At 45.2% G+C, this 24,576-nt stretch overlaps 1 protein-coding gene across 5 annotated transcripts in view; it reads left to right on the plus strand.

Moving 5' to 3' along the window:
• Positions 1-24,576, plus strand: part of MPHOSPH9 (M-phase phosphoprotein 9) — a 167,098-nt gene that overhangs the window by 137,603 nt on the left and 4,919 nt on the right. The window lies entirely within an intron of this gene.

Below are 24,576 nucleotides of genomic sequence, written 5' to 3' on the forward strand. Positions count from 1 at the left end.
AAGGGCAGGGCCCAAACATATCTGCTGGAAGCGAGGGTGCCCGTATTATACCAGGACATCACTTCCCAGCAAAATTCCCCGCACTGCAAAGGTGTGGAGTGTGGACCAAAAGGGGGATAAGGAAGGACATTTTATCAGTGCGACGCCGGCCTGTGCATAAAGGATTGCTTCACATCGTAACACACATCTATGGATTATTTTACTGGTTTTTTTTTAACGCATAATTATACCACCTGACTATGCCCCTGATGTACTCTGCCCAGCTTACATATGCCCCACATTATAAACTGAAATACCAGTAAAACCCCAATTAAACTATTACCAAGCAAAATCTACGCTTCAAAAGCCAAATGGTGTCTTCTGAGCCCTACAGTGTACACAGACAGCAGTTTACTTCCACATATATGGCATCGCCATACCCGGGAGAACCCTTTTAACAACTTTTTGGGTGTGTGTCTCCAGTGGCACAAGCTGGGCATGACATATTTGCCACTGAAATGGCACATATGGGGGAGAAATTTTTACTTTGCACTATCCGCTGCTGCATCAAGCATTTATGGAAAAGACCTGTGGGGTGAAAATGCTCTCTACACCCCTTAATAAATGCCTTGAGGGGTGTAGTTTCCAAAATGGGGTCACTTCTCAGGGGTTTCTTTTATTATTTCACATCAGAGACCTGCAATTGTGAATCAATACTGTGTAAGTTGCCAAATTAGGCCTCAATTTCGCGTGGTACTCTTTCATTGCTGAGCCCTGTCGAATGTCAAGGCAAAAGATTAGGGCCACATGTAGGGTGATTCTAAAACCTGGAAACACAGCATAATAATTAGAGAGCTGTCTTGTTATGGTGGCACAAGCTGGGCACCACATATTGGCATATCTATGGAAAAAATCCCATTTTCACTCTGCAACATCGAGTGCACACTAATTTCTGCAAAACACCTGCAGGGTTAACATGCTACCTACACCCCTAGGTGAATACCTTGTGGGGTGTTGTTTCCAAAATGGGGTCACTTCTGGGGGGGTTTTCCACTGTTTTGGTCTCGCAGGGGCTTTGCAAATGCTAAATAGCGACCAGAAACCAATCCAGCAAAATCTTCACTCCAAAAGCCAAATGCCGCTCCTTCCCTTCTGAGCCCCGCCGTGTGCCGAAACAGCAGTTTATGACCACATATGTGGTATTGCCGTTCTCGGGAGGAATTGCTTTACAAATGTTAGGGTGCTTTTTCTCCTTTCTTTTTTGAGAAAATGAAAAAGTTTAAGCTAAAGCTACGTCTTATTGGAAAAAAGTATATATATTTTTATTTTCACTGCCCAATTCAAATAAAATCTATGAAATACCTGTGGGGTCAAAATGCTCACTACACCACTAGATTAATTCCTCAAGGGGTGTAGTATCACAAATGGAGTAAATTTTGGGTAGTTTCCACTGTACTGGTACCTTAGGGGCTTTGCAAAAGCGACATGGTGTCAAGAAACGAATCCAGCAAAATCTTTACTCCAAAAGCCAACTGGCGCTCCTTCTCTTCTGATCCTTTCCGTGTGCCCAAACAGCAGTTTATAACCACATATGGGGTATTCCCGTACTCCAGAGAAGTTACTTTACAAATGTTAGGGTTCTTTTTTTTTCTTCCTTTATTTGTTGAGAAAGTGAATTTTTTTTTACCTAATGCTACGTCTTATTGAAGAAAAAGGATTGTTTTTATTTTATTTATTTTTTTAAACTCGTTTTATTGAAAGAATTGTACAATACAAATGTCCATAGTACATAACAGAAAATAAACACATTTATGTAGTCATACAAATTTTGAACACAGATGCATAGTGGCTATGGTGGTATTTAACATGTCATAACCTAATAGATCACATAGTTAACCCTCAGTAATAACATAATAACATCCCAGCGGGCAAAATACTTTCCCAGGCCAATTTGAGTTATTCCATACAAAATATAGAAATCCTATAAGTAACCAATCATGCAACATCCGTCCTCCTCAAGGTTGCAGCAACTGGTCCCTCAGGTCTGTAAATCTATGCGGAGTATACAGGGTATACGATGAATCACACCAAATCTGCCATATTTTATAAAATTTACCAATACACCCTCTTTTCTTATATAATACTCGCTCATATGGAATAATGGAATTGATCAACGATTTCGTCACCCTAGGAGGTCTCTGATCCATCCACCGAAGTGCGATGGTTTTCCTTGCCATGAACAATACTTCTTGCAATAAAATACGTATGTGGAATGGCCACTGATCTTCAAGCAGCACCCCAAATAGACAAATCTTGGGTGAAAAGGGGATCGGCTGCTTCACCACTTCCTCAACCACTTTCAACACCTCCCCCCAAAAGGAGACCACCATTGGACAATCCCAGATCATATGCCAGAAATCAGATCTGGGAAAACGGCACCTGTGGCATTCAGTGCTAGGATATCTGCCCATTCTATGCAGTCTCACCGGCGTGAGGTAACTCTGATGAACTATAGCTAATTGAATCATTTTGTTATTTGCCGCCGGTGACACAGACATAGGAGATGAAAGTACATCCTCCCATTCCTCCCCTGTCAGATCTGGTATCAGGCTCTCCCATTTATCTTTTACCGGTAATTTGACATTGGCCAATTTAGCATGTATAAGGGCCGTGTAGACAGCCGAGATCAGCCCCCGGGGGCCCTGTGATTTAAAAACTCCAATCAAAGGGAATCGCGAGAATTCGTGGTCTGACCTAGGGTATTGACTTGCGAGAGCATGTCGCAGCTGCAGATATCTATAAAAGCTTTTCCTAGGAATTTGGAAGTCCTCTTGCATTTGCGCAAAGGATTTAATGGCATTATCCGTATACACATCCCCGACTCTACGTACCTCAAATCCATCCCAGAAAGAGGGGGCCTGCCCCTCCATTAGATGTGAAAGAAGGGGATTATCCCATAGTGGCATGTCCACCTGTATATCTGCATATGCATAAATTTGTTTGGCCGCCGTCCATGCCTGCACTGCCACCTTGTGGATTGGGAGCATTCTTTTATAAGTTCCCGGGGAGCTTTCTAGCACTGGCCAAAGGTGCGTTAGATGCAAATATGTAGCGAGGTGCTGTTCCCTCATTGGTAACGGGTCCGACCCTGTCCATAGCTGTAGATATCTCAACTGCCCAGCTAGATAGTACATAAACAAATCCGGTAGTGCCATTCCCCCCTCCTGTTTAGGTCTCTGCAGAGTAGCCAAGCTAAGTTTGGATCTGTTGGATCCCCATATAAAAGCCGGGAATAATGCATGTAGGGATTTAAAAAAGGCCTTATATACTGGTATGGCTGTGTGCTCCAGAACATACGGACATTTTGCAGAATAACCATTTTAATTAAATTTACGCGACCCGTCACTGCCAGTGGGAGTGCCCCCCACACCTTGAATTTGAGCTTGATATAGTCTAACAGAGGCAGTATGTTGGTGATTTGATCTTGCCTATGGTCTCTGTTTATGATAATACCCAGATATTTAAAGGACAACACTACCTGCAGGCCGTGTTCAGCTTCCGCCCACCCCACTTCCTTCAAAGGCATGAAAAATGATTTGTTCCAATTAACATGTAGGCCAGAAAATCTACCGAATTGGTTCAGGATTCCAATAGCTAGCCCCAAGTTGTCTTTCGGGTATGACATATACAATATCACATCATCGGCGTACAAACTAATCCTCTCCTCTCGTCCTCCCACTACTATTCCCCTATATTCTGGGTGCGTTCTTACACGTATCGCCAAAGGTTCAATAGCTATTGCAAACAATAGCGGGGAGAGAGGGCACCCCTGCCTGGTACCTCTACGGAGTTGAAAATAAGGGGACATTATACCATTAATCAAAATTTGTGCCCTCGGATCCTTATACAAGATTTTTATCCATTTAATGAAAATCGGGCCAAAACCAAACCTCTGTAATGCTTCAAACAAATATGCCCACTCAACGGAATCGAAGGCCTTGGCCGCATCAAGAGATGCCATTGCCCAGTCCTCCTTCAGTGCCTCTCCTATTTGAGCCAAAATTTGAACCTTGCGCATATTGTCAGATGTGGACCTCCCCGGCATAAAGCCTGCCTGATCCGGATGAATGAGTTGTAATATCACCTTATTCAGTCTATTTGCCAGTACCTTTGCAAGTATCTTGTAGTCTAGATTCAGTAATGAAATAGGGCGGTAAGAACTACAGTCCCTAGGGTCTTTGTCAGGTTTTAGTAACACTACAATTGTGGCATCATAGAAACTGTCCGGTAGTTTCCCCTCCCTCCGGGCATAAGAATACATAGAGCATAATGGGGGAATGAGCTGGTCAGAGTAACGAAGATATACCTCCAATGGAACCCCGTCTGGGCCCGATGCCTTACCCTTCGACATATCCCTCAATGCCTGCGTAACCTCGTCTTCCGTGATATCGAGTTCTAACATATCCCTGCCTGCCACATCTAACTGTGGAAATTTCAAGTCCTCCAAGTATGATACACACTCGGACCAATCATACGTAGAATGCGAGGAGTATAAGTCCCTATAGAATTGGGTGAATCGGGCCGCTATACTAGGGGTATCAGTCAACTCACGGCCCTGACTGTCCTTAATCTTTAGTATTGCTGAGCTCTGAGAGCTGTGGTGAATTAAATGAGCCAGCAATTTACTTGATTGGTTTCCCAATTCAAAATAGGTCTGCCGAGCAAAAAACAGTTTCCTATCAGCTTTTTCTTGTAGTAATAATAAGTATTTACGGCCCATCGTCAGCCATGCATGTTTATTTGCTTCAGATGGGTTTTCTATATACTCGCCCTCCAATGTTTTACATTGCTGTGCCAACTGACCCTCTTCCTTTGCCGCTTCCCTTTTTATGTAGGAGATTGTAGATCGCAAGCAGCCTCTAAGGTAGGCCTTCAGGGTATCCCATAAAATATTAAGATTATCACACGAGTTATTGGTATCTTGAAAAACCTCCAGTTGATCTGGTATGCGATCTTGCGGCCCTATCAGGGTGAGCCAGAATGGATGAATTTTCCAGCTACCAATCCTCACAGGCCCTGGGTGATTGAAACGCGCTACCATCGGAGAGTGGTCTGACACTCCCCTTACTTCATAAGAAACATCCGTTACCATCGGAACCATTAGAGCGTTCCCAAAGATATAATCTATACGGGACAGGGAATTCCTACCGATAGAATGACATGAGTATACCTTTACATTCGGATGTTTGCACCTAAATATATCTATCCAACCCATTTCTTGAAATAGCAAATTCAACTCTGTTGGAGCCACCGATACAACCCCAAAATCCACTTCCCCTCTAAATCTATCACATTTGGGATCCATGACCATGTTAAGGTCCCCCATGCCCAGTACCGTAGCTTGTGGGTAAGCGGCAGCAAATGCGGCAGCCTCATGTAAAATCTGTATATTCGCCGGAGGAGGAACATATAGGCCCAGTAATACAAATGGTATAGTGTCGATGTAAGCATGTATAAACACATATCTACCTTCCTTATCCACTTTAAGTTTGACCGCTTCCCACCTCAGAGATTTGTGGATTAATACCGATACCCCCCAGGAGTAGGACGTATGGAAAGAGTGTGAAGACCATTGGATCCAAGGTCTACGCAATAATCTCGCTTTGTCTGGGATTAAATGCGTCTCTTGCAGACATATTATAGAGGGATTAAATTTACGGATACATGCAAAAATGGCTGCCCTTTTCCTCGGGGTACCCAGCCCCCGTACATTCCAAGACACGATCGGTATAGACGCCATTAGTGGGGCCGGAAACTATGTCTGCCTCGGAGGGAAGATGGCTCCCGACTCCTGGCATAATATCAAAATACTTTCCCTAGTGACCTTTCCCCACCTTCTTTGCACTGTATGACTTTTTAGACATTTTCATTCATAAATGAGTATAATTTCGCCTAAATACGGCGTTAAAAACATAAACGACAGAACTAACATATAAACAGTAAATTGTATCGGCAATGAGAGATGACACATAGGCCATTGCCGAATCATGCCCTCCTCGTGGCACCAAAGAGTAACGGGGAAGGTCCTGTGCTATTAGGCAGTGTTAACGTATCCTTCCCTATCTACATCTTCAAACACCATATTACATCTTTAAGCCCTTTCCATAAATTCGTACAGGAGGACTATAAATCAGCAGTGTAAACAATATATCAGTAATATTTAACCGTAATATGCTTCCTGCGCATATACCCGGATTTCTCCTGCAGTCTCTCAACTGGGACCCCTTCTTCACTTCGGCCGGATCACTCCTTCCCACTATAGGCCAAGCTCCATGAACAGAATGGTAACAGATTGATAGTCCCGACAGTCCATTCAAATGAAATGGGGAGGATAAGAATGACCCTTTTCAGGGCCTCCGGATCTATCCACCCGCCGGATAAGACTTCAAATTGGGTGTACCATAACATTGGAATCCCTCCTTAAACACAGGATATCAACCAGCAAAAAGAAACCTTTTAGCCTGCATCAGGCGTATGAGAAACTCCAGCATCATCTTTAAATTACAGCACTTTCCATCCTCTCCCTCCAAAGGGATTACACGCGGCGGGGCGATCTCCTCCCTCTCACCCAATCGTCGGCCTCCAGCGGAGAGTTAAAAAAGATAGAACGGTCGTTATCCACTACCCGCAGCCTTGCAGGATACGCCATAGAATATGGGATATTGAGATCCCTCAGCCGTCTTTTCACCGCAATAAACGTAGCTCTGCGCTTTTGTAGATCAGCCGAGAAATCCGGGAATATGGATATAGCAACGCCATTATACTTAATTCCTTGCAGTCGGCGGGCTTGACGTAGGATCATGTCCCTGTCGTTACAATTAAGCAACCGGGCCAGCATCGGCCTCGGAGGGGCCCCAGGTGGAGGTGGTCTTGCCGGCACTTGCGCCCTTTCTACTGCAAAGGCCTGCGAATAAGGTGCATCTGGCAGTATCTCTTTCAACCACTTAGATACGAATTCGGCCGGATCTTGGCCCTCCGATTTCTCAGGCATTCCTATTATCCGGATATTATTCCGGCGCAGCCTATTTTCCAGATCATCATTTTTTTGTTTTGATAACTCCGTCATGGATTCCAGATCCGTAATCGCACGTGGCATGGCCGCCATCCTGTCTTCCACCCCAGACACTCTATCCTCCACGTGTCACTCGTTCTCTCAAGGCCTGCATATCCTGCCTGATGAGGCCTATATCAATTTTCACCTCCTCCATCTTACCGGTCAGCGAGGTCTTGCATGCTGATATGGCTGCCAGGAGTTTGTTCATCACCTCTGTCGGGGTAGGTTCCGGCTCTGTCTCCTCCACCACCGCTGAGGAAGATGTCGTCCCGCCAGGCGTCTCACTGCCCTTTGAGCGCTGCTGCAGGGAAGCACGGCCGCCATCTTTGATATCTTCCCGGGCATAGCTCTGTAGCTTTTCCGTGGCCGTTTGACCTCGCGTGGGGCCCATAACTCCACTCTTACCACCCGACTGCTGCCTGGATCTCCGGGACGTAATGATGAAGGTAAGGAACGATCAGGATATTCACAGGATCAATATAGCACGGAACCACAGCGGAGCTCTCAAGTCATGCGACTGCTCCCGTTGCGCGCCAAGCCACGCCCCCCGAGAATGTCAGATTGTTTTTATTTTCACTGCCCAAATATAATAAAATCTATGAAACACCTGTGAGGTGAAAATGCTAACTACACCCCTAGATGAATTCAAGGGGTGTAGTTTCCTAAATGGAGTAACTTATCCAGGAGCTTTGCAAATGCGACATTGGCTCCGCAAACCATTTCTGCTAAATTTCTCGAAATGCCAAATTGCGCTTTTTACCTTCTAAGCCCTGCCGTGTGTCCAAACAGCTGGTTATGACCACATGTGGGTTATTGTTTTACTCTGGAGAAATTGCTTTACAAATGTTGCGGTGCTTTTTCTCCTTTAGTCCTTGTGGAAATAAGAAAAAATTTGCTAAACCTACATTTTCTTTGAAAGAACATAGATTTTCATTTTCACGGCCTACATCCAATAATTTCTGCAATAAACCTGTAGGGTCAAAATCACCCTACCCCCTAGATAATTTCCTTGAGTTTTCCACTTCCACCGCAACAGCTCTTCAAACCTGACATGAATATATATATTCTAATAAAAAGGGGGCCCAAAATCCACTAGGTATTCCTTTGATTCTGTTGCCTGTGCTTCAGTCCATAAGCACACTAGGGCCACATGTGGGATATTTCATAAAACTGTAAAATCTGGGCACTAAATATTAAGTTGCGTTTCTCTGGTAAAACTTTGTGTTACAAAAAAAAATTGATTCAAAATTAATTTCTGCAACAAAAAACAATTCAATTTGTAAATTTCACCTCTACATTGCTTTAATTCCTGCGTAATGTCTAAAGGGTTAAGAAACTTTCTAAATGCTGTTTTGAATATTTTGAAGGGTGAAATTTTTAAAATGGGGTGACTTATTGGGGGTTTCTAATATATAAGGCCCTAAAAGAACCTTCACAACTGGACTGGTCCCTGAAAAAATAGCCTTTTGAAAGTTTTCTTGAAAATGTGAGAAATTGCTGCTAAAGTTCTAAGCCTTGTAACGTCCTAGAAAAATAAAAGGCCGTTCAAAAAACGATGCCAATCTAAAGTAGACATATTGGAAATGTAAATTAGCAACCTTTTTGTGTGGTATAGCTGCCTGTCTTACAAGCAGATACATTTAAATTTTGAAAAATTCAAATTTTTGCAATTTTTCTCTAACATTTGGTGTTTTCACAATTAAATACTAAATGTACCGAGCAAATTTTAACAGTAACATAAAGTCCAATGTGTTACGAGAAAACTGTCTCAGAATCGCTTGGATAGATAAAAGCATTCCGAAGTTATTAACACATAGTGAAACATGTCTGATTTGAAAAATGAGGCTCTGTCCGGAATGTCAAAAGTGGCAACAGCGGGAAGGGTTTAATCCCTCCCTTGCACTAGTTATTTATGAACACATAATTCTCTATTTAGGGTTCGTACTATTGAAGAAGCTCTCACAAATTACTAAAAAATTTTGCGCCTCCCTTTTGTAAATGCGACTGCAGTGCGGTTAAAAATACTTACCAGATGCTTAACTTTCGCTTTTCAGCCTCCGTTTGGTCCTTTCATTAAACCATGTGACCCCCGCTCTGACTAACCGAAGCCTACTGCATCTACTGTGTGTACCGGAAGTCAGTCTCTCTATTCATTCCTGAGAGCCTCGATGTGAGTCTCATAGGAGTAAATAGAGACTGACATCTGGTCCACACAGCAGATGCTGTAGGATTTGATTAGTCAGAGCAGGAATCGCATAGTCTGAGGGAAGGACCAAACAGAGGCTGAAAATAAAATATTTGTGGGTGTGCTTTTTTAAATGAATTGAATAATTGCCTTCTTTAATCCCAGCAACATGAAATACAGATTTCCTCAGTAACGTTATGGACCATTGCCAGGGGCGTAGCTAAAGGCTCATGGGCTGCGATGCAAAAGTCCTTATTGGGCCCCCCCCCCCCCCCGCAAACTCAAGGCCGGCGGTCCGCAGCTGTTAGCTGCATCGCTGGGTCTCCTAAGTGACCCAACAATGCAGCACTAGCAGCCAGGGGCGTCACTAAGGTCTTAAAATGGCAGGGGAAATAGCCCCAATACATATGTCCCCCTCAAGAAAAATGTGTGTGTGTATATGTGTGTATAGGAGACAGCATAGCATATCTATAGCACTACGACCCTATAAACTATGGATAAGATTAGATACATTGGCTCAGCAGACAGTATCACACATGATAGGATTAGATACAGTGGCTCAGCAGACAGTATCACACATGATAGGATTAGATACACAGCTCAGCAGACCGTATCACACTGTAGGATTAGATACAGTGGCTCAGCAGTCAGTATTACACATGATAGGATTAGAGATAGGGTCCAGCAGACAGTATCACACATGATGGGATTAGATACAGTAGCTCAGCAGACAGTATCACACATGATAGGATTAGATACAGTGGCTCAGCAGACCGTATCACACATGATAGGATTAGATATAGGACTCCGCTCACTGACATTGCGGCTCCAGCGCTGGACCCAGGAAAGGTAAGAATAATAATTTGTTTTGCTTGTTTATGTGTTACTGATTATTTTTGTGTGTTTGTGTTATTTTACAGGTTCGGTCTTGGACTGCGTCGGTTTCGTGGACTACTTCAATGACGGCGTTTTTTTATTCTCAATAAAAGGGTTAATAGGGGTTGTGTTTTTTTATTTCAATAAAATATTTTTTCTATGTGCTTGTATTTTTTTAAACTTTATTATTACCGCCTTAGTAATGGCCGCTGGCTGATTGACAACCTCCATTAAGGCTCTTCCCAGCACCCCTGGTGGTGGTGGGTACCGGGGTAATAAAGGGGGTTATTGTTAGCCTCTTCACTGGCTAACACTAAGCCCTGCCTTAGCAATGGATGCTGCCATTACTAAGGCGGTAGTAATATAGTTTAAAAAAAAAACACAGACATAGAAAAAATATTTGATTGAAATAAAAAAAAAAACACACCCTCATTAACCATTTTATCGATAATAAAAAAAGCCGTCATCGAAGTAGTCCTGGAATTCAACGTAGTCCAACGACCGAACCTGTAAGAAAACACACACAAAACGATTGGTAACACATGTGTTAGGCTTAGATACAGGGTCCAGCAGACCGTAATCTTATACAGTATAAGATTACTTTGTGCTGGGGCCCTGTATTTAAACTTACCGTGTGGTAGGCTTAAATACAGGGCCCATCAGACAGGATCACACATGGGCCATGTATCTAAGCCTACCATGTGATTGGCTTAGATACAGGGCCCAGCAGATAGCATCACACAATCTGTGATCCTGTCTCATGGGCCCTCTAAACCTGCTACATCGTAGGGTTAAAGGGATTGTCCAGTCCCTAAACATTGATGGCCTATCCTCAGGAAGGGCCATCAATAGCTGATGTGTCGGGGTCTGATTCCCGGGAGCACGCCAAGCAGCTGTTTTGAAGGGGCCGCAGCACTCGTACGAGAGTTGCTTCCCTTTCATTTCCCTTACTCGCTCACACTGAATCGCTGACACAGATTCACAGTGTGAGCAAATGACCGGAATGCAGGGGAAGCAGCTCTCGTACGAGTGCTGCGGCCCCTTCAAAACAGCTGATTGGCGGGTCCCGGGAGTCGGACCCCGCAAATCAGCTTCAGCAGACAGGGATATTAATCTAACTCTCCTCTTCAGCCGCGGCGGTAGTTCTGTCCTGACTCTATCCAGGATCACGATGTTGTGCGCGGCGCATAGCGTTGTGACCTCGTGCGCTGCGCACATCGCTGTGACGTCAGGACTTCCGCTGCGCTCCAGAACCGGGAAGATAAGTACTGTCCGTTACTATAGTAACAGGGGCCCGCGGCCCGAGTTACTATAGTAACTTTTTATTGATGTGGTGCCGCGGGCCCCCCTGGCTTCGGGGCTCGGTCGCAATTGCGACCGCTGCGACCCCTATAGCTACGCCACTGACCATTGCTTTGAGTTGGCAAAAATGGATTGCTTACTGGAAAGGTTTCTACTCAAAACGTACAAATATTTTAATTGCTGAAAATCAAAATTATATACTGTTGGATTTTTTTCCCCCTAAATTCTTGACAATGCGAGAGTATTATCTCAATTGTACTGTTGCAGTTTAATATAAATGTAATTCCTAAAGCGGCTCCTCATTACCTGTCCTATGTAAAGCTTTCCTATACATCTGGTTATTAATTTCATTAGAAACCTAGCTTTTCTGCTCCACCTGAACTAGGTAAAGTAAGTCTGTAGACTGTACACCAAACTGGAGTCAAGCTGATGTTCGTTTTTTTTCCAATTGATCCATATACTTTTAAAAGGCTCATTTTCATTGTTTTCGTCGTCTGATGATGTGTTGTATCATGAGTTTAAACAAATGTACTTATTGATTTATAAAGCCACTGTTGTATTATAACCCATCACCATGTAGCAGAAACCCAAAGGTTACTTGCATAAAATGTGTATATAAATATCAGTTATGCAAGTACAAAAGAACAAATAAGGTTGTGTAAACCTCATGGTCGCTACTTACAAGCAGACCCTGACTACAAACACAATGCAGAAACTATGAGGGATATGGAGGCAAACTGGGATCAACTGCCAAAAAGGGTAGACAAAACATGAAAAATAAGGGGGGAAAAAAGGTTGCCATGGGTTTCTAAGTATGCCAAATGTGTAACATGAGAGGTGGATCAAGAGACCCTCAAACCCTCCTGGGATGGGGAGAGTGTTATCCATATCTGGCTTCCTTGGAGCTAATAACGCCAAATCAACAATTGTGGCCACCAATTATGCACGGAAGGAGAGCTCCCGCCTCACCTCGGCAGAACCAGCTGAATTAGCCGTTTTTCACGGCACCGACCTGCTACAGGAGTGTGGCAACACAGCACTACAGGCATTTAGTCACCCCAAGCGGGACAGGAGACATCGGTGCCTCGGCTTTTTGCCGTGGCACGGTGCAGTATTGGGTAGGGAGGTGTGGCGTGGCTTCCCTAGAGCTGCTCCCTTGTGACGGAGGAAGGAGGTAGACACCGGCTACCTGAGGGAGGTGAGGTCTAAAGAATCCCTGCTGGCCAGTCATTTTTGCACTGTGGAAGGACTCGGACAGCAGGGGTCTTGCAGCTAACTCTACATTGACTCTGCGTAAGTCCATCACTTCCGGTCACAGCACCGCCATTAAACTAAGCCCAGCTATACACATGCTCCTTGCTCTTTATAAGAAGTCTCAATGCATTATTAGACCTGTTGACCTGATTTCTTCTGTATCAATACAGTACAATCTGCAGGTCTTTCGTTGGCTGCTCTTATGGACCACTATCTGTTACGCAGTGGGCAAAAAGCTAACCCTATGCATAACGCAGCCGATATTGCGCACGTCGTGCCGGCTATGACATGTTCACCAATTCCTGACTCTGTCTGGAGGGATACAGAGCTGGATCATGAGGAGAGTGGCCTAAATCAGGAGGAAACCTCACTGATCGATTATAGAAAGCTAGCCATAGAAGTGGCTAAACGCATTGCTCCTGATATTCAAAAGACCCTGGAGACCATGATTCAGGCCTCCTTCACCAGACTTCAAAATTAAGTAAGTCAGCAAGGCACACGTTTAGATGAAATGGAGCAGAGAATTGCTCTGTTAGAAGAAGAAAATGCAACCATACATTCTACTCTCCGTAAATCACTGGCGGAAAACAAGTGACTGGGTGATAAGATGGAAGACGTAGAAAACAGATCCCGTCTAAATAATCTCAGAATGGTGGGTTTGCCTGAAAAGTTGAAATCTTCTGATCTGCAGTCGCTTTGAGAGAAGGATTTACCCAAGGCCTTAGGTTTGGACTCTTACTGCTGGGTGGAAAGAGCTCATCGCATAGGCCCTGATCCCCTGTATCATAGGGATGAAAATACAGCTCGATTACAACGGCCAAGACAAGTCATCATGAAACTATTGGATTTCACCAACAAGGTCTCCTTACTACGGGCATACCACAAGAAATCGCAACCGCTGGAAATTAAAGGCTTTAAACTTCTACTTTTCGGAGATTATTCAGCTGAAGTCGCGAAAATGCGGCGAGCGTTTAGTAAAATAAGCTCTTCCCTTTATCAACGAAAACAGCGCTTACAATTGCAGTACCCCGCTTGCGGGTTTTCTTTCCGGAGGGACGAACAAAAACATTCACCTCCCATGAGGAGGCTGAAGAGATCCTGACAGTGTTCTATGCACGGGATAGGGATCGAAACGGATCTCCAGCAGACAGGCAACGAAGAGAGGATGATGGAGAGAGGGGTGACACCTGGAGACGCAAACTAAGATCGACCTCTGAATCGGCACAGAGGGAACGGCGATCACCACATTCTTCTCGGGTGGCTAGATGCCTGGTTTGACTTTCAACACTGCCCAAACACGATGGACTGGTAATGGTGGTGATTCCCGAGTAAAGTTTGTGTGGGCAGCCTTGATCTTTCTGTCCACTGATGGACACACGAACTGATTTTCCATATACTTCTATCGATAATAGTACAAGTCAGACGGTTGATTCCCTGCCACTTATCTTAGGCTGCTGGGGAGGGATGGAGATTTGCTAGACAGCTGTGAAGGGCATTGTTCGGCTCCTGCTGCCTTATACCTGGGGGAGGGGGGGTGTTGTTCTTTACATGCTGGAAAAAAGTGATGTCCAGACACTAGAGAGGGTGTAATTTACTTGACATTTTCATTACATTCATCAATGTGTAAGCCCACAAGGGGCAATATTACTATAGGTTTTTGCAGTTCTTGTATTAGGATGTTTTAAATTTTGTATTGTATTGCCATTTGTGATGATGTTGTGCTGGCGCAGAGATGTGGTTGGGGATCTTGCAGACACGCTAACTCCCCTATTATTGTACTGATTCTCCTACTTAAATGTGTATGAATCCACGACACTGAGACCATTCTTACTATGCTCTCTTTATGAAAGTTATTTCCTGGAATGTAAAGGGACTTAAATCACCCAATAAAAGGATTAGGATCCTGAGACACCTGAAACGACTCAAACCGGATGTGGTCTTTTTGCAGGAAACTCACTTGTCAGCCCCAGATTTTGATCGCATGAAAAAGCTATGGGTAGGGTGTGTCTGCGGATCCCCGGTGACCGACAGCAAAGTGGGGGTCATGATTTTATTCCATAGGAATTTTGCTCATAAAATCCTTTCCCAAGACATAGACACGGAGGGCAGGTGGATATGACTTCACATTGAAGTTAACAGGGACAATCTCCGCTTGTGTAATGTTTATGACCCCAATGGCGATAATAAGATCTTCTATCAGACCTAGGTCTGACACTCCAGCAAGACCAACAGAATAACAAAATAGTGGTGTCACGGTGCGGGGTGTGGACCCACTGGGCCGTACCGCATAGCGGGATAGCAGCAGGCCAAACAGGTATATTGCAATGCCTATAGTTCAGAAAGGGTACCTGAGGCAATGTAGACAGTAGCGGTGGATTCAGGCTAAGATGAAGCTTCGACAGTAGATAGACACCCGGCGGGGTGCGACACAATAGATGCAGCGGAGGGCACAACACGACTCCAACTCTTGAAGGCACGGTAGCACAGGATACAGGGTACAGGCAGCAGGAACGGGTAATACTGGGAATTAGAAAAAGACCATTTGCAAGGACAAACTTAAGGTAACACAACAACGCTCAGGCAAGGATCGAGAGGGCAGAGCCCCTTTTATGGTCCAGAAGCATTCTGGGCTAATTGCTTTACTCTGTAACTGTGCGCGTACTGGCCCTTTTAAGGCCGTGCACGCGAGGTCGTGAGCGCCCTGCGGGAGACAGTGTCCGGACCAAGCAGTGAGTGCCGGCGTCTCCCACCAGGGAGATGCCGCCCGGCACTCGCTCGTCCATGGCCGTGACCGTCAGAAGGGGAGTCAGGATGACGGTCCGCGGCCATAGACGTTACAAGTGGGAGGGGATTTTAACTCCGTGTTACATGTGGGAGAAGATAGGCAGAAAAGCGCCCGAGACCGGATCCCCCTTAGATCATCAGATACGGTCTTGCCCTTATTTCTACAACTTGCTAATCTCTGGGATGTCTGGAGGGAGGCGCATCCGGATAGTAGAGAATACACCCATTTTTCACATGTACATCATTACTGGTCGTGCATTGATTACCTCTTTTGCAGTGCCCAAATCTCAGGAAGGGTGGTAGATTCAGAGATAGGAGACATACTCATTTCAGATCATGCTCCGATCTCAATCTCCCTTCTAGACATTCACCCGAGGGGTAGCGATTTTATATGGAGGTTTCCCTCTTTTTTTGACTAAAGATGAGGCTTTCATAGATATGAGGAGTTGGTGGATGGATAGAGTTCGCACACACCAATGAGGCACATAAGGACAATCCCTCGCTATATTGATCCGCGGCTAAAGCGGTCATGAGAGGTCGGCTGCTAGCATATGTGAGAACGTATAAGGCCGGATTCACACAAGCGTGTCCGTTTTGCACGCGCAAAAAACCGTGACGTTTTGCGCGCGAAAAAGGTCCGTGGTGTGTCATCAGCATATGATGCGTGGCTGCGTAATTTTCGCGCAGCCGGCATCATTATGACACTCTGTTTTTATGTTTGTAAACAGAAAAGCACGTGGTGCTTTTCTGTTTTCATTCATTCATTTTACTACTGTTGCACGAATCACGAGCGGCACCCGGAAGTGCTTCCGTGTGCCGAGCGCGATTTGCACGCACCCATTGACTTCAATGGGTGTGTGCAGCGCGCAACACGGACAAATATAGGACATGTCGTGAGTTTTACGCAGCGGACGTACGCTGCGTGAAAATCACGGACGGTCTGAACGGCCCCATTGACAGGTCCGTGTGACGTGCATGAAAATCACGCGCGTAGCACGGACGTATTATACGTTCGTCTGAATAAGCCCTAAGAAGAAGGCATTATGAGGAGGCTAGTTTAAGCCTCAGATCTACCTACACTACTTACCTGACATCCCATTTAGATTCGGATAGGAGGGCTTGAAATGCGACTAGACAAGAGTTTGAAATTTGGTTGGACAGGAGAGAAAAGATCTCTAGAGCACACTTTGAAACATAATTATTTCGGTACGGAAACAAGTCGGGCAAGCTCCTGGCAAGATTGGCCAAGGGAAGGATCCCGACTTCTCATGTAACAGCTGTAAGAGACAAGGAGGGCAGAATTCAGAGGGGACCACGGGAGATCAACTCTATAAAGCTCTTTGTAAAAGCTGCATAATATAAAGACAAGGACTCCGACCCGCAGGGAGGGGAGGCTTTTCTTGACTACGTTAATCTTCCATCTCTTACATTAGAAGAGGTAGACCAACTCAATACGGACATCTCGCTGGAGGAAGTTAGTAGGGTTATAAAAAATCTGCATAATAGCAAGTCTCCGGGGCCAGATGGGTTCACGGGGGAATTTTACAAAGCTATGATGGATCAGGTTGCCCGTACATTACTGGATTATTATAACGTGGTACTGAATACTGGCACATTACAGGCAGGGTCTCATGCCCGCGGGCCGTCAGGCTCACTCACCTCCTGACGGCCGCAGCCATGGGTTTGCGAGCGCTGGCCCCAGTCTCCTTCTCAGGAGATGCCAGTGCTCACTTCCGCTTACCTCGGCCGGGTCCCATAGGGTGCGCGAGCACTCTCGTGCCCGCTCTTAAAGGGGCAGCGTGCGCACCGGAGTTTACTGTAAAATTAGCCCATGAGTACCCTGGACTATAAGAGGGGCCCAGCCCCTTCCTCCCTTGCCTGAGCGTTGTTGTCATACCCAAAGTTTGTCTATGCAAATGGTCTCCTAGTATTTTCCAGTTCCCAGTGTTCCCCATACCTGTATCCCGTGCTGAGCTGTAGTCGTGCTGTATTCCATGCTTGTCCTGCTACACCACGCCTGACGTCTGCCTGCTGCCTAGTCCCAGCCGAGCCTGCCTTGCTACTGTCCGAGCTGCCAAAGGTACACTATACGAACTATAGACTGTGACCTGCGCCCTGTTGGCCAGCTGCCATACCGTCAAAGCGGTACGGCACAGTGGGTCCATGAACCCAACGTAACACCGGGTCTAACATAGCTTACATAAAAGTCCTGCTCAAACCAGGGAAAGACCTCTTGAATCCAGGCTCCTATAGACCCATCTCACTTATTGATCAAGATCTAAAGATTCTTACGAAAATTATGGCGGGTAGGTTGGCGACTTTGATGCCTACTCTTTTAGGTTCGGCAGAAGTAGGCTTCATCAAGGGGAGGTCTGCAGTAGCAAACATTCGTAGGTTGTTGATGATTCTGGATAGGGTACATCACCGTCTTCAGCCGGGTGAGTCTCCGACGTTGCTGACTTTGGACGCTGAAAAGGCGTTTGATAACAGGATGGCAGTGGCTGGGGATGGTGATGGACAAGATGAATATTATGGGAACTATTAGGACACTCCTAAGGGGCCTTTACGATTCACCGAAGGCTAAGATACACACTCCTGGCTTTATATCGGAAGCCTTCACATTGGAGAAGGGAACTCGACAGGGGTGAAAACTGTCACCCCTACTCTTTGACCTGGCCTTAGAACCCCTGGCAAAATTCTTGGAATCGGGAGACTCATTTCAGGGAATACGGGTGGTGGAACAAGAAGTGCAACTTATTTTGTTTGCGGACGATATTCTGATTTTTATGTCAAACCCCAAAGGTCATATACATTAACGCTTTTGGAATGTTTTCAGGGTATAAGATTAATATCTCGAAGAGTGAGTTTTTGGAATTAGATCACCCCCATACTAATGAATATTGATCCAGACTAGGGATTCCCATTCAAACAGCCGCTCATTATATCACATACCTGGGCATCAAAATTGGGAGGACACCGGACACCCTCTATACTCTGAATTACAACCCTCTTATATTTAAGATTTCACAAGAACTGCAAAACTGGCACCACCTCCCGCTTACATTTTTGGGACGATGTCATTTAGTGAAATTTATGAGCTTCCCGAAACTCCTCTATCCATTACAAACTCTCCCTATTTTGTTGAAACATGTAGACCCGCAACGGCTGCACGCAGCCTTCTCGCGATTTATCTGGGACGGAAAACGCCCCAGAGTTGCATTATCTAAACTGATGTATTGCCGGGTGGAGGGGGGGATAAACTTCCCTAACATAAGAGGGTATAATCTAGCGCGCCTATTTTGTCACTTGTTGGACTGGATACATGGCACTAGCCACTTCTCAAATTGGGAATTAGAACACAATCCCCTGGCATTAATACACACCAGATATTCTACATGCAAAACGCTCAATCTTACTCAGGGATACCATCATATCGTGGAAGATTTTGAGAAAACTATTTGAAGTACCATTTCTATTATCCAAACAGATGCCGCTTTGGGGCCATACAGAGTTTATGCAGGGTAAACAAAATGTCCTCTTTTTAGAGAGTGGAGAGGGAAAAATATTATGCTGGCACAACACTTAATGCACTCAGAACATCCAAGATGGCTAACGATTTTGGAATTTAAGGACAAATATAACTTCACTAATTTCCCCATAATGCAAATTATGAAGTTTTGTAAGGATAGATTGCAATTTTTGCATAAGGAGGCGCATATACACACCTTTGACGAAATTATAGGTCCCAGGGCGGAAAAAGCCACGATCTCTTCGCTATAGAACATCATTAGAAATAGTCATAAAACTAAAACCGGCGGACTGTTCTAAAGCCTGGGAAAAAGCAACGGGTGATCCAGACATAGCTGATGTCATACTAAAGGGGTGGGGGATATCGCGTAAGGAAATTATAAATGAAAGATGGAGGGAATCTTTTATTTTAAACTGATGCACAATATAATCTATGGTTTTAATATTCCAGCTTCCATTTCCAAACCCGATAGGATCAGTGCTTGCCCTAAATGCCACATGGCTAAATCTGATCTGTACCATGGTATCTGGACCTGTCCGGCCACCCGAGAGTTTTGTGTGGAAGTCGATTTGATGCAACCTTTTGGTTACCCTCCTTGCCAATGTCACCACAGAGCATGTTATTTCATCAGGTGAGACTCCCTGATGAGGACACCACTACAATTGCAAGCCGGGTGTCCTCGATAATTCACATTATCCTAATGGTGGCAAAGAGATACTTATTACAAAATTGGTTGATCAAAGAAGTCCCAACTGTAGCAGAGATAATTACACAGCTGAAAAAGCTCATGACTATAGAACGTCTTGACACAGAAAGACACAAGGAACAGGCGACGGATCATTTTTTCAAAAAGTGGAAACACTTTATCATTACTCAATTGAATAGACAGGAGATCAAAGACTTGATGTCTTCTTTTACACACAACCCATGGTATTCGAAAGCACACCTAGATGGATCCTTGGGATTGCTAAACATTTCGGGACAGATATAGTTCAGGAGAGGATCAGATATGGTTAGACTTAACAAAGGGGTTTTCTGGATTCATAAGGAGGAAGTGGATATATGTTCATAACAGTATTCCCTATAAGGTGCGCGTCTGCGTGGCCGCGCACCTTCCACGATCCGCCTGCTCATTAAACTTTAAAGCCCGCGCACTGTCACAAGCGGCGGGTGGATGCAGTGGCGTCGCTAGCACCGGAGGGGACTCTGGTGCTAGCGACACAACATTCACTTGCATATGCGTCCTCAGAACGCACATACAAATGAATACTATAGGCTGCAGGCAGGGCCGACCTTAGGGGTGTGCGAGCGCAAAGGGCGCTGCACCTTCCCAGCATGTAGGGGGCGCCACTGGGCTCTGCCTCCACTCTGTGCTCTGCTCTTAGTTTGTTACACACTCGGAACCGAGAAGCAGAGGAGGAAGCTCCGCCCACAGCCCGTCCTGCAAGAAGCCGGTGATCCTGTCAGCAAGGAGAGATGGTGAGTAGTCTGTGTGTATATGTGTGTATCTCTGTGTGTATATAGTGTGTCTCTGTGTTTGTATGTGTACATGTTAGTGTGTGTCTCTCTGTCTCTGCATGTGTTTGTCTCTTTGTAAAAGTGTGTTCAATATTAAAGTAGAGCAGATAAAATGAAGATATCTGTGCTGCCTCCTAGATACCCGGATTTCCCCTATATACACTGCTGCCCCTTGTATACCCTGCTGACCCTTGTATACCCTGCTGACCCCTATGTACCCTGCTGCCCCCTATATACCCTGCTGACCCCTATGTACCCTGCTGCCCATTATATATATGCCTGTGTGTGTGTGTGTGTGTGTGTGTGTGTGTGTGTGTGTGTGTGTGTGGTTATCATCTACGACATTATCTGTAGAGTTATCACTTTGTGTTATCTGTGGTGTTACATAGGACTGCAGGTAACATCTACTACATTATCTGTACTCCATGAGTTATTCCTGTGTTATATGTGGTGTCACATAGGACTGCAGGTAACGTCTACTACATTGTGTACTCCGTTATTACTGTTTGTTATCTGTGGTGTTACATAGGACTACAGGTAACATCTACTGCACTATCTGTACCCTGCTGCCCCCTATATACCCTGCTGACCCCTATGTACCCTGCTGCCCATTATATATATGTGTGTGTGTGTGTGTGTGTGTGTGTGTGTGTGTGTGTGTATAGATCATCTACGACATTATCTGTAGAGTTATCACTGTGTGTTATCTGTGGTGTTACATAGGACTGCAGGTAACATCTACTACATTATCTGTACTCCATGAGTTATCACTGTGTTATCTGTGGTGTTAAATAGAACTGCAGGTAAAGTCTACTACATTATCTGTACTCCATTATCACCGTGTGCGGTCTGTGGTGTGACATAGCATTGCATGTGAAATCTACTACATTATCTGTACTGGGTATATATGTTTGTGTATGTGCCTGCCTTTTATGTATTTGTATATGTTCCTGTCTGTGTATTTATCTGCCGGTGTGTGTATATGTGTCTGTACGTCTATATATTTACCTGAATGTGTGTGTGTATGTATATTTGCCTGTATGTCTAAATATCTGTCTTTATGTATGTACAGTATATATGTTCCAGTATGTGTGTGTCTATATATGTGGTTAATTTTTGGTTTGTGTAGGGGGCGGCAATAGGGAGTCCCGCACAGGGCACCATCCAACCGAAGGCCGGCCCTGGCTGCAGGTCATGTTAGGCCTGCAGCCTATAAGGCGCTAGGAGTCACGCAGGCCGCGGTGATGACGTCACATCATCACGCTGGTCTGCACATGCGTCCCGCCGGAGAGGCAGTGTAGCACTTTGTCTGTCGCTGAAACGGGGCAAGGTAAGCACAATCTTATTTTTTTTAAGGAACTGTGTGGCAGTATATACAGGAGAAGGGGTAGCTGTGTAGCACTATATACAAGGGGAGGAGGGGGCTGTGTAGCACTATATACAGTGGGGAGTTGCTGTGTAGCACTATATACAAGTAAGAGGGGGGCTGTGTAGCACTATATACAAGGGGAGGGGGCTGTGTAGCACTATACACAAGGGGAGGGGGGCTGTGTAGCGCTATATACACAAGGGGAAGAGGGGGGCTGTCTAGCACTATATACAAGGGGAGAGCGGGGCTGTGTAGCAGTATCTACAGGTGTCTGTGTGGCACTACCTACAGGGGTCTGTGTGGCACTACCTACAGGGAGGTCTGTGTGGCACTACCTACAGGGGGGTCTGTGTGGCACGATCTACAGGGGGGTCTGTGTGGCACTATCTACAGGGGGGTCTGTGTGGCACTATCTACAGGGGGGTCTGTGTGGCACTATCTACAGGGGGGCTGTGTGGCAGTATCTACAGGGGGGTCTGCGTGTGATAATATCTACAGGGGGGCTGTGCATGTCGCTATATACAGGGGGGGCTGTGCATGTCGCTATCTACAGGGGGGTAAAGCTGTCTACAGGGGGTTGTGTGTGGCACTATCTACAGGGGCTGTGGTGCACTATCTACAGGGGCTGTGTGGTGCACTATCTACAGGGGCTGTGTGGTGCTCTCTACAGGGGGTCTGTGTGGCACTATCTACAGGGGGTCTGTGTGGCACTATCTACAAGGGGTCTGTGTGGCACTATCTACAGGGGCTGTGGTGCACTATCTACAGGGGCTGTGGTGCACTATCTACAGGGGCTGTGTGGTGCTCTCTACAGGGGTCTGTGGCACTATCTACAGGGGGTCTGTGTGGCACTATCTACAGGGGGGTCTGTGTGGCACTATCTACAGGGGGGGTCTGCGTGTGATATCTACAGGGAGGGCTGTGCATGTCGCTGTCAACGGGGTTGTGTGTGGCACTATCTACAGGGGCTGTGTGGTGCTCTCTACAGGGGTCTGTGGCACTGTCTACAGGGTGTGGGTGTGCGTCGGTGTGGGTGTGCGTCACTACCTACAGGCGGTCTGTGTGGCGCTATCTATAGGGGCAGTGGTGTAATGAAGGATTCTTTCGTTGATGTCTATGATTGGTGTTTAGAACTTTCTATTTTACTGCTGGACTTGTAATATAGTATTTAAAAAAGTAATTTAAAACTAATTTAAAATACGTTTTCTTATTCTCTTATTTAGTCGCTATATTCGCGTTTACTGGGGGTATTACTTTTGGTCATTAGATCGCCCACCATTGATGAATTGCCCTGCTCCCTAACTGCCCCGCTCAGGAACTGCCAAGACTTAGAGGGAACATTGGTTGATAATACATCAAGCTACAACGGGGACATGTTCTGGTTTACGTTAACTGGGTTATTCATGATATTGAAAACAAATAGCCTTGGGCTGCGACCCAGTATTCAATTGTCTAATGTTCTGGTATGACCATGAATGCCTTGTATGATGTAAGTTACTGTGCCTGTTATGAAATTATCTGCATTGTCACTCTGCCGTGTTTTGCACAACTGACATCGATACATTTTGGCAAGTGTTCATTTGTTTTGATTTTGTTCATACAAAAAAAAGTATGTTCAAAAAAAATAATAAGTCCAAGCAGTAGGAACTAGTGCAAAGGTTCCCAAGGAGCCCTAACAAATTCTAGCAAGGTTGAAGAGCAGAAATTGGAGAAAGTTTGATGGAGTCCAATGGGTTCTATAGAATGGGGTTGCTTCAGAGGAATCCAATGTCAATAATATTGGTACAGCACACCTTATGAATGTGGGTGCTCAGTGGAAGGATTCTTCTGTAGTAGTATTGAAGAAATTAATGGCACTCCCTTTGCAGTAAATGATAAGTAGACTTATTTATTATTATCACAAACTTGTATCTCCTAATTCATCCAAAAGCACATCAATTATATACTATAGCCAATCAATGATGTTTCAGTCCATCCCGAACCTTTCCTAAGTCATAATTTCAAGACAGCGAAGAGCAGGGCAAAGTAGTGGCAGCCGCCTCTGTAATGGCAGTGATGATCACAGAAGTCCAAGGCTGCCATAGCATATTGGTGGCACGTTGTAGTAGGCCTCAATATAAGCATTCTGAGTATTTGCGGTAGCGGTCCAGAAATACATTTAGGTTACCCTGACGTATTCCTGCCCATGGTGCATGACAACATATAAGGTAGCAAGCAAGCAGGGTAGCCCGCTCTATGAATTATCAAGGCGTCACAAATAGGCTTCTACCTGGCTAGTCACGTTGCGCCTCATGACTTACACACTATTCCTCCATGTTTCACACACTTGCATCCCATTATTCATTTATTTTTTAGGCACTTCACTCATTACTGCCCCCTATATTTCACTCACATTATTACACTTGCACATACACTATTTATTTATTATTTCTTACTACACATCCCATGCACCACATACCACTCCCCTCAAGACTAGTGGGAGTGGCTATTATTATTTAAAGCACCTGCTCACTCGCCTTCATCAGCGTTTCAGACCTGGCTGTGTCCATTTGCAAGTATGGCCTTTTTCGGTGTTTTTGAATAAATGTCCTTGTTTTTATCTGTTTTGTCTGAACATATAAGGTAGAGTAAAAGCTTGGTACAACCCAAGGAAACAGGCCTTCCGG

This window comes from Rhinoderma darwinii, chromosome 1 (genome assembly GCF_050947455.1).
Source record: "Rhinoderma darwinii isolate aRhiDar2 chromosome 1, aRhiDar2.hap1, whole genome shotgun sequence".
Classification (NCBI taxonomy): Eukaryota; Metazoa; Chordata; class Amphibia; order Anura; family Rhinodermatidae; genus Rhinoderma; species Rhinoderma darwinii.